Raw genomic sequence first — 12,097 nt, forward strand, 5'->3', positions numbered from 1 at the left:
AAGGATGAGTAACGCGACTGGAAGAAGTGTTACTGACTTAATGAAGTAGGACTTCTGATGCGTGCCGAGGCGTTGCCTGAATCCCGAGGATGAGAGTCGGAAAGAGACCTACGGAGGGAACGGCTCGGCCGGAAATCCTGGCTAAACACCCGGTTTCATTATCATGCTACGTTTGCCCAGGCTGATGCTGTCTCGTCCGTCAAAAGCTCGATAAGCTATCCAGCCATAGATGAGTTTGTAACGTTCCCTCAGCCCCAATCCCCTATCGAGGGATGGAACTAAAAAAAATCTTGGACCTTCGTGGCGGCGAGTTTTTATACCTCTCAACCCTTGTGAGTCATAAATCAATTTTCAATTTTAGATAATTAGCCGAGGGAAATACTATCAGTATACTTGGGCAGCCCTTCCACAGCAGTAACAGCAGCAGCAGCCAGAACGGAGAGCACACGAATACACGGAGCAATAAGCGTGTAAACCGTAGAGTGGTGTGCGTGCGTGTAAACTAATTCCTAGGATAGGAGAGGAGCCGAAGGGAGGTGTATGAGTTGTAGGGTAGATACGCTGGTGAAATCATTATAAATAGTCATAATTACAACAGTCGCGCGTGCTTAATTCAATTAGGCTGATTAACGTTCTGCACTACGCCTTCTCTCCTTCTCTTTCTCAACGTAGCTTCACCCTCCTTGCTCGCTTCTGCTGCCACTGCTGCTTTCCAGCAGAAGCGAGCAACATCCAGCAACAGCTAACATCCGGGCCTTGCTGGTCCTGAGGGTGTGCGCGGCCGAGCAGAACGCGTAAAATATACTCGCTATCCTGGTCCTGGCCAGGATCCCAGAACCACGGCGCCATGGTATTATGCTTATGCATAGACAAGTTATAGCACCACTAATATGATTATCTCTTCGATGAGAACTAGAGGAAGGCCGAAAGGAAGGTATGCTGCTGCCTGAAACGTATATTTAAGCTCGAGCCAGAGACGAGAAACGATGACATAAGAATGGAGTCTTCCTATCTGTTGGACTTTTCTATGGGTACAACGATTATTATCTTTATCCTTAAATTTATATATGTATATATATATAAAAGGAATGATTATTTTTTCTCATTTTCTTCAATCGAAGAGTTGGCCAGAAGTTTTGCAACTGTTCCAACGAGAGATTAATTTGGATGGTAAGCGACCAGCAACGAGGAAGGAGAGAAGTTACTAATGGCAGCAAGATTCGAATTGAGGGAGGAAAAAAGAGAAAGGAAAAGAGAATGCTGGAGAGACGTAGAATTTGTCCCAAGCAAAATCGAACTGGAATAAATTAGCCCTAACGCGAGAACGCGGCTGAGATATAAAATTTTGAATATGAATGGATGGTTTTGCATCTGTAATGAGGTCTTATTCTAGAAACAAAGCGCAGCTGACGAGAACATATGTAGATGAAGGGAGGAGCGAGAAAGTGATTCGTAATACAGTAAGACGTTCGACGACTTCTTTAACAAAGCTACGTCTCCTTCTTTTATTTCGACGCGTGCATTCAATTGGGTTTGTATCCCAGATTTCTGGGATTAGCATGGAAACCCTCTCAGTTTCAATGAAACACGTTAAAAAATAAATCTCTCCCTCCTAATATCTCGGTCATAAGGGATAGAATACAATCGAGAAAGTCAATTTAGCAATCATAAATAATTTATTATTAAAAATTAATCAAACAGCTTCATGCAGTAGCATTCTTCAATAAAGACGTTGATTGAAAAGCCAGCTCACATATAGAGAGACTTGCGAGGAATTCATTGAACAATTACAAACAATATTCAATCTTGCAATTCCTTAACCGACAAATATATAGTGATCAAGTTTTGTTTATAGATTTGACAAACCTCTGGTATTACAGTATCTATAAACATTAGTGCTACCATTCAGTTTTTGTTTAAATCAGTTTATAACATTCCCTGAAAATAGCAAAGAAGATTAAAATTATCTTATAATTCATTAAAGGCCTGTATAAAGGATGAATTGATTTAATTGGGAGAATTAGCCGTTGTCAAAGGTCTGATCTTTTCTAAGACATTGTGGTCTCAGGAGATGGTGTCGACAGGGCGATATTGAGATAATTTGAATGATCGAATAAACGTCGAGCGAATGAAGCCTACGTCGAGGTGGCTCACCCGCTCACCGTCGTCGTCACTAGAGTCGAACGTAGCTTGGCTGGGGGAGGCTGAGGGCTGGGGGCTGGAGGCCGGGAGCGGGTAGCAACGTTGGGTGGCGTGGGATGGGATGGTGTGAGGTGGGGCAGCTCAGCGAGCGGACGGCTTCGGATGCCGGGGAGTGGAGGGACCTCTCATCTCGTCTATCCCTTCCGCTAAACTCATCACCCACCGGTAATTCCATCGATGCTTTAAGCATGGAAGGCCTCTTCAAGAGATATAACCGTGATCTAGCTCCATAATCTATTCTACAGACACGAATTTACGAAAATACCAAAAGCCTATAAGCAAACACATCCAAGATGAAATTAACTCGAAATTGTATCAGAGCTTAACGTCCTATCATTTTTTCACCAAAAACGATAATAATTCAATTAACGTAGTTTTCTCGATCCTTTGTAGCATTGGGAGTGGTAAGACTAACGGTATAGGACCAGGAACCAAAGCAGCCGCCATTTAATACCGTCCCGTTGAATATTCCCTCGAATGGCCCTCGATATTGAATTGGCTCCTGCCTAATTGTAGCCTCGCTCGCCGCGAGGGTCCCATTCACTTGTAAACGACATTTGCATAATTTTTACATTGCTTCTTCTGTAATCGATTTGAATACTTGTAATGATCCCATCTCTGTTGCCTTTTCCTCCTCCTCTGTAACAATAACCAGACCTCCTACCTATTGCATGCTTCAGTCGATTGGACATTTTACAAATTCTATTAGTTACAATACCAAAATACCAACAGCGAAAGTTCAGATTACTTTGAAAGACTTATAAAATTAGCTGGCTCGCGATTAAGCGAGTTACTCGGATGCTTTGAAGCATAAATGCTTATGAACAGAAAATCTAGAGATATATAGAGGTTGGTGGAGAGAAATAGGGGGGAAACTTGGTGGTGGAAGAATGAAAAGCATCGAAGGTTATATATTCTTGATGAAAGCTGAAAGCTGGCAGGACATATATATATATATATATAGCTCATTGGCTAATTATATCAAAAAATTCTGGATTTGCTGCTTTGTTGATTCTACACTATGGAATCAGAAACGTGGAGTTGAGGAGGAGGTGGTTGAAACAGGCTGTGTGGAAAAGGACATCGATGGAAGAGTTGTACACCAATTAACGGATCGAAGTCGCCACGATTCGAGCAGCAGACTGGTTTTGAAGTATACTCGATTCGCAAAAGTCCTCGAAGGATTGGACTATCATTAACGAGCCGCCACTTTAAACGTTAAGCCGGCCTGCAAATCGGCCGACAGAAATTGAAAAAGGCTGCCCAGTGAAGCAACGACCTCGACTCAGAGTCACTTCCTTTGCCGATTGCCTTTCGCTCTGCAAGCGGCCATCTCTTCGTGGCAAGCATCCAATCCCCTTCCACCACAGCCAACTCCTGAAGAGACGAATTGAGGAGTAGTAGGTGGAAACTATTGCGCCAAGATTGAAGATTGATCGTCTCATTGCCCAAACGAAGGGGAATTCTGCAGCAATAGCCTCGACGATTGACGAAACTGCAACGAACCCAAACTTTTCCCTTTTTTTTCCTAATTTTCTGTACCTTCTCTTACACCTGCACGCACATACATGCATGCATACTTTCTTTTGTAAGAGGAATCATATATATAATCTGAATTTTTATGCTTTATTTTATTTTTGTGTCTAAAATCTACACTATCTTTTGAAAATTCAAAGCACAGCTTCTGGTATTTAAATATTTAATTTATGCTTAATTAGTACCATGTAATTAATATTTGCACCTATCGATTAGTGTCTCTCTATTGCTATCACGATAAATACAGCTATTATTTAGTAATATACTTAAAAGCATCTGCATACGAAATGAATTTATAAAAACAGTTGCTATATTTTTATAAATTGATAAATAAAAATTCGAAATTACCATGAACGAGAAAGAAACAATCATATATTCTATGCGATGACACGGCGGTTGAATCCGATGATTGCAGATTGGCCACGAAGTAGTTCAAAACGGTAGATGGAGGGTCGTGAATAGTGCCGAGAGGATTATCATGCAATTGGATTGCGTAATGGATAGAGCGGCCTCAGCTTACTGATAGATACGAGGTATTGATGTGTGAAATACTGCAGATTCTAACACATTCAAAAGCTTTTACATGGTACACCGCAAATAAGTCAAATCAATTCCACGTTGAATGACTTTTTAAAATTATTATTTTTATTCTCCTTTTTATTACATTAATTTATACAAATGAATCAAACGAAGCCAAGTCGTGAGTTGGTGAAAAATGGGGATAGGGGTGGGACGCGTGGGTGCTGGTTTCATTCGTCAAAAAGTGCAAGTGTGTAGGAGGAAAAATATATTGGCGTGACGCATTAAGCGTATATACCTTCGGATATACGCGGAGATAACGGCGCAACGCGACTCGATTCGTTGGTGAACGCTGGAATCTGGCGTGGTTTGCAGGAAGACGGAACGGTGGAGAGATAAATAACGGGAATGGGATGAAATGGTAACGAGACAGAGACAGAGGGTATGAGAAATAGGGAGGGGATGAGGAGAGCACTTGTCGCCGTGAGGCACGCAATGTTGGTCGCGAAACAAATGGAACGATCGCAACAGGGGTGGAAATAAAGCGTCCCTGTCGTTCTCTGACTGCGGCTGAGTCATGTTCCGATGGAAAGAGCGAGGAGGAGCGGGGGGAGGGGAGAGTGCTGTGGAAAAAACGCAGATCTCTCCGAATTGACGAACGCTCGGCCGGTGAAAACCTGCAAAGCCCTTTTTTGCATTCGAAACGCTCCAACTGACAATTGTTTCGCGATAGGCCACTGACAGCGTGCAACGATTGGAATTGTCAGCCATGCAGCCTGCCGTTAACCGATTCTTCACTTTGCATGCATGCAACTGTCATTGCCTCGAAGCGCTACGTTTTATTCCTCAATCATCCTTTTTTATTCTCACTATTACTACATAAAGTAGCCTGTAAAGCCTCTTTTTATCGCGCCTAGCTGCAATCACCGAAAAATAATTATTATACTTGACAGATATTATTATATTAAATAACAGCACAGATTTTGTATCAACCAAACTTTGACCTTCGTACGAAAAATTATAATGATCGTATTATTTCTACTGTAAAGGTTCTCCATGCAAAGATTCGTTGTGAATTTTCTCGTTAGAATTTTATCGAAGAGATGAAAAGAGGAATTTTTATTCGTGTGTATATATACATGCTTTAGGCTATTGATTGCTGGACGAAATGATTAATTTTTGATGGTATATTGGAAAAATTGGGGATGATACGCGAGGAGATCGCTAGTCAACAGAATGGACGATGATTCGTGCGTAGGTTCACAGGTGCGTACAGAAGCTTCAACAGGTGGTCACTCGTACTGGGGTGTGCCGCAGTCTGGTGGCTACCCATCCGTCAAGGGCTTTGTGTGCCCTTGCGCACACCACTGACGGTGGTCGTGTGCGGCCGGTGAGCCAACGGGCCTTGGAAAAACTGACCACTTTTTTTCCTTGCATCCTTTAACCCGACTAAAACGATCCCCCTCTTCATTTTGCTGTCAGTCAGCCACACCATGCTGAGCCACTCTGAGCCACGCTATGCCACACCATGCCACTTTCGATTCTCTGCTCAGACTAAAATTCCATCTCGCTTTCACAGCTATAACAATAGCCTCGTTAATTAAGATTTCTTTCCACGCTCACCCTTCTCCGACGAATGATCCGTCTCTTTTTGCGCCCCCTCCTTGGTCTCTTGTTTCTTCGATAGGTTATTCGACCTTGCTAATGTACACCTCTTTCTCCTCTTGGAGAGAAATCGTGCGCAAGAACAAGAATGCTTTGATCTCTTAATAGAGTTCTAGCTTTTCTGCAGATTTCTCACTTTAAAAACTACCTAACCCTAAGAATTTTAAAAATTTCATTATTTTCTTTTATTCGTCGCGACACTCGGTAGATAAATCTAGATTGGCAATGTTTTTATTGGAACAGACTTAATTGACGAACTATTTTTAAAAAATTCTTTGAACGATTATTTTATTCTGTACTCTTTTACACTGCTGCATGGAAAACTATCAGGAGATAATTACTTTTAACGAGGTACTTAGTTCCTTAAACGTTGTTGCATTCAACTAAGTCCACCGGTTGGCAAAGGACAACTCTCTAATACCTTCGGAGTTGCAGTGGATTCATCAATTACTTTCGTAAAATTTAAGCAGAGCGGGGATGCATTTGGAACACGAGGTACTCTCGATCGTACTTTACGGTGGTCTTATCTCAGTAAGTAGACATTTGGCAAATCTGTTTCCTGCGCGTTTTAGCTAGGAGAATAACGCCAGGCAACGACACTGCTGCTGGCGTTGGGTAGGATCCGTTGGGTTAAGAAGATGAAGAAGAAGAAGAAATAGTAGTAGTAGTAGTAGTAGTAGCAGAGGAGTGGTTATAGGAAGGTAAAGAAAGACGAGTGTAGAAGCAAGAGGAGGAAAAGGAGGTGGGAAAGAGAGGGTTTGGAGAAGGTGGCAGGAGGCAGAGATCCGGATTTAAGGCGTCGTCCGTGAAAGCCCTCTGGAGGCGCGAGAGCGTTGGTCGGGGGTAGTTTAAGAGAAAGAGAAAATGGCTGGGGATGGAAAAGCAGGAGAACGACGGCAACGAGCTCGACTCGGGCGTGTTGGAGTGTAAGTGCTAAGATCTTGGAGTGCATTAACATGCCCCGGAGGCAAGCTGAATACAACCCTTCTTACATCCAGATCTCGAGCTAAGAGACCACCAGTGAGGACAGGGGCGTCGCCAAAGACAGAAACGACGCGGCTTCGCCCGAGAGGGCACTCGGGACCACAGAGATTCCCACTTAATTATATTAAAAATGTTTTATCCTTCAGCCTTCTTCTTCTTCCTCTCCTCCTCCTCCTCCTCCTCCTTCTTCGTCGTCCCTTATTCCCGCTACCATTGCCTCGCGGCTACCGCTGAAAGGAAATTTCTACGTCGATGCGGAAATCTTCTTGATTTAAGAATAAATTACTCGACATCCGTATATTTTTCCTTTCTCCAATTAACAATCAATACAAGCTTTCATAAAGTTCTTCCATTCGTGTTACTGATCAATTTTTCAGTAATTTCTACCGCATTGATTAAATACTAGAAACACTATAATATAGAGTATAAAAATACTATGAATATTATCGCGATTAATTAGCAATATGACATAGATGCCGGGCAGTATTTTGTTTAATATACTGTAGCTTAATCTTAAGACAACGTACAAACTGCTATTTTAGTAAGCTCGGGATCTTATAAGATGTCTGCGGCTCGAGCAAGTCCTTGCGGCGTTACGCCTTACATTATTTAGAAGGATCTGAGGATGAAGTCGCCAAGCTTGGTGCATGCTAATCACTCGACCCAGATTGAATAATGAATCAGTACTCTTTCCCTTCTTTTTTGGTCCACCCTCCCTCCTTCTTCATGGTCGCAAGGCTGCTACTACGTGACGGGCTTTTTATTACCTGAAAAAGAACAATTCCTCCCATTTCACTTTATAGCCCAACCAATAGTTGTCAGATTTGTATATATACTATATTCGAATGAACTTTTTAATTAACATTAATTCAATTCGTCTATTAACGAGATTTTCTTATACGGTATGAATGTCATTGGGGATATATTTTCCCGTTCCTCCGAAAGAAGCGTAAAGTGCAAGCTGATTGCCCCGCGGAAAAGGCGTTATCATAATGTTTTCAAATATGCTACATACATAATGCACATACACCTTCAGCTCCTTATATCTTTCCTATACCATGTCGCATACTTCTCCAGAGTACTTTGTGTGCAAATTATATCGGGGATGAAGCTGGATGGAAGAGTCTCAACTTCGAGCTTCAGGAGTACGAACCTAGCATAACCTTCTTGTACCAGCTTCGACGATCTTTGTATGCGATGAATTCTGAAAGCAGCTTTCAGCTATGATTTTATAATTTGTATCTTAAGAGTGTCTCGCGCGTATAGATTAAAAGTGCTTTCAGTGAATTAAAATATCTCCTTACGAAAATAGACATTTTTTTAAATACTGCTTCTATTTTTATTCTCTGGAAACTAGATGCTTTCTTAGACAAAAAATTAATGTACTTTCTCGTATGGTGACTTATGTATATATTGTTTGATGAACGTTATATGGAATTAGCCACTGAAAGTTTTGACGAAGCATGAAAGGGAGAGGGTCGAAGGAGAACACGTGAAGTAGCTTTTATGTTTGGTCCTACAGAATCTCATGGAGGGTTGAATGGAAAATTACGTCTCAACCCTCCATGAAATCTTGAATTTGGTTAGGGCTATCTCTAACTCTTTCTATCTCTCCGAAATCTGTTTCGTACGAGGATGTAGTTTCAGCGTTGATTCGTGAAGCAACGAGGAAAGGATTCTTATTATTGTTCTTAAGGGATTAGAGCTCATGGTTTTGCTAGTAGGATGCGCAGGGCTATACGTACCGCCAAAAGCTGGCCTTGCCTTAATGTCATGCTCATGTTCGTGTGCTATGCTATATCCTTTGCTAGATTCCATTCGTGCTCCTGCATACATATTCAAGGAAATCTACTGCCTTAATAAGCATTCCTGCGCAATTATCTTTTTCTTTCTTCTAAGAACAACACGCAAATTAGTTCTTGGTATTTCTTACACTTTACAAGAGAGAAGAAAGTATTTAGTATTCGTCTGTAGTTCAGATTGGGGAAAAGATAACGAGACAAAATGTAGCTGCGTTTTCTTCCCCTTTGTATCTCTGCAGACGACCGCTCTGGTAGGAAACAAGACATTTATAAACACCCAGCATGAGATTAGATTTGTTAAGATAATGGGACTCCCGGTTTAGCGAGGCGCTTTTGCTGTGATCGCAACTATCATCCTAGAGGCTGCAACCACCGTCTCCTTAATCCCAAATATGACCTCAGAAGGAAGGGAGTCGAATCTCTGCTACCTCCATTGTATAATTCTCTTCTTTGCCTAAAGGTCCTTCGCTTCTTCGCTTCTCAAAATCTGTAATATCCAGTAATAATATATATAATGAAGATTAAAACTACGAGGAAAGTTTTTATTCTAAAGATTTATTTTTTGCGATTTATGCTTTACATTCTTTTAACGATTTCAGAAATTTATCAATTGTACATTTACAGTTTTATAAAAAGCTTGCGTAGTTTGTATAAATAATTTAAGGAAGGATTATTTTTGGGAAATTGAAATATTGTATATCAAAAACAAAAGCAGCTACAAATCTCAAGATAAACATGTTCTCATATTTTTCTATCCCCTCTTAGAGTTGACGTCTCTGGTTTTCCGTACGGGCACCGGAAAAAAGGTTCACCCTTTCTGCATTCCTTGTATGAATTATTAGATGGTCCGATGTAAAGGGTGGACACACCGCGGTATTTAATTTTCACCCCCGTTAAAACAAAACGAATTTTTCCCTAATCGCATCTCCAACGGTCAAAGTGCGGTTGGCACTTTGTCATTGACCCTTCGTTCTTTTACCAATACATCATCCGAATTTAAAACTGCTGCTTTTTCATTCCACTGTATTGAAACGAGGAAATCCCTGATGTTTATATTTAGTTGATAAAATCATATTACCGCGATAACTTCTTATTAGAAAAGTATAAACATATCACTTTCATATGAGATAGTATTGATTTATTTTATCCCAGAGATATAATACTTTAACTCCGAATTTCTATTCAAATATATTATACGATCGTTGAAAATACATCTTTAATATTCGTGAATTTTCTGAACGGTGATTCAAAGTAGATTGGTAGGCGATACCAATTAAGGCAGACGACGGCGGTGAGCATCCAAGTAGAACTAAGGGTTGGTAGTTGGTAGGTGCCGATGATATATGTGGTGGAAAATACTGGGAGGCAATCTGTCACGCCATCGACATCTCTGAGGAGTTTGATTTTCTCCTTTTGCACTTTCCACGCGTATCCCCTATACCTTACCATAATTCTAATAGCAGAAACGATCAATTATGTCAATTAAAATTTACCATTACTTCGAATATACATATATATATATATGAAAATCACAAAGCATTGTCAACTTGTTTATATTCACAGAAGCATTATATACATATATATGTTTGAAAATCCTTCGAGGAGTAGGAAGTAGCCTGTTTGCATTTTGCAAAGAGTCTTTTGGCATCTGATAGTCCGGATACCGGTCGTCCAAAAGTCAGGGTGGGTCCTCAGATCTCTGGGCCACCCTCCACCCTATCCCTTTGCACTCTCCCATCTGTAAAGCACTCGTTTCTCGGTTTCCCCTCGCACACTTTCTCCTTCAAACGCGCCTTTTCCTGGTACATGGCTGATTAAACGCGCAACTACGTAACGTAACGCAAATAGACTATAGCTTGTCCATCCCAGTCCACCGTCTTCGGGCGGCAGCCCTCTATATACACCACGAAACTGCGAGCGGATACTCTACTCCTGGCGAGCCGGCTGTTTTTCGCATTGGGGAGGGAACGAAGAAGAGTCTGGACCAACGGTGGCGTGAGTGAAGTCGACCGGCTCCCGATTCCACCTTTTGCCTCTCTTTGAATTCCAGCCCCGGTCACTTGACGGAAATATTTATCGAGGGTCTTTGGGAGCCCTCGTGCTGGCTGCCCTACTGCTCGGGGCTAGACAGCACGATGACAGGACCAGCCTGATCTGTTCGTAGTTCATGCCCACCCCCTAACTCTCACCCCCACCAACTCCTCCTCCATCCTTTCACTCCCTTCCAGCGTCCTATCCGATACCCCCTTTCTGTCTCGCTTTCCTCGCGGCTCTTTCGAGTTCTTTGATCCATTTCACGGAGTTTGTTCGGCTCGGATTATTTGCTCTCTTAATTACATTTCGATCCTACTTCTCGTCCTGTCTCTATATAGATCCCGTCGACCTCTGCGGGGAAAATTGATGAGCACCGTCTGTCGATAATCGCTCTTCACTAACGCCTTTAATCCGAGAATATTTTAAATTTCATATAGCTACACTTTTCATCTTGAATCAGTAATCAAACATTCGGATTTTCATTATCGCCTTTGGCTGTGTCTCCTCTGCGATCCCTGTGGCTTTTCTTGGTAAATACTGTTTTTCTACTGCGGATTTTGTTGACTATATGTATATGTTTGTTAATAAAGAGGAATAGTTTATTATAGTATAATACTTTTCACATCGTAGCTGAAAATTTTACTAGTAGCATTTAAAACGGACAAACGAACCGTAACGGTGTAACATTTGGAAACTTTATACGTTCCTGATAATCTCTGAGAGAACGCTGGACGGTTATTCACGGTAGTCGGTGGGATTTATGAAATGGCAATAAAATTTATATGACTCAGTGGCTCGTTAGGGGCGAGACTCGCTCGTTCAGATTGATGTCGCTGTGAGTTTGGTCCACTTGCCCGAGGGTACGTTTGTTTCTCTCGGCAATCATCGCAGAGCGCTTCATCGTCATTAATAATCCCTTGCAAATCAAGCAAGAAATTCACCTCTAGCGAAAGATGTTATTAATACATGTCTTATAAGTATTAATAAAAAAATCGATGATTATTATACATTTTGTTAAAGGTTTGCAAGTATTTACTGATTTTTTTATAAATACAATAATAAAGCAATGATTAGTGTGCAAGGAAGCGAAATGTATTGAATGATGTTAGAGAATTTTTAAGGACACAAATTATATAATTATTTTATTTTTAATATAAATATGTTCTTATGTTAATTAAAGCGATTAGTTGAATATACAAACATTTTATACGTATATTGCTGGGTTTCCAAATCTCTTGAATAAGAGTAATGGAATACCAACTGCAAAATCTACAAAAATATACTGATACCACAGAGAATTGCAATAAAAATCGTTGCCTGTATAAATGCGAACGTGTTTCACTAGTTAAACACTG

At 41.1% G+C, this 12,097-nt stretch overlaps 1 protein-coding gene across 1 annotated transcript in view; it reads left to right on the forward strand.

Moving 5' to 3' along the window:
- Window positions 1-12,097, forward strand: part of LOC136780648 (uncharacterized) — a 236,409-nt gene that overhangs the window by 189,524 nt on the left and 34,788 nt on the right. The gene's annotated exons all lie outside the window — the stretch shown is intronic.

The sequence above is a fragment of the Prorops nasuta genome, unplaced genomic scaffold (assembly GCF_024137725.1).
Source record: "Prorops nasuta isolate Cenicafe-Biocafe unplaced genomic scaffold, Cenicafe_Pnas_1.2 PNAS00019, whole genome shotgun sequence".
In the NCBI taxonomy this organism is placed as follows: domain Eukaryota; kingdom Metazoa; phylum Arthropoda; class Insecta; order Hymenoptera; family Bethylidae; genus Prorops; species Prorops nasuta.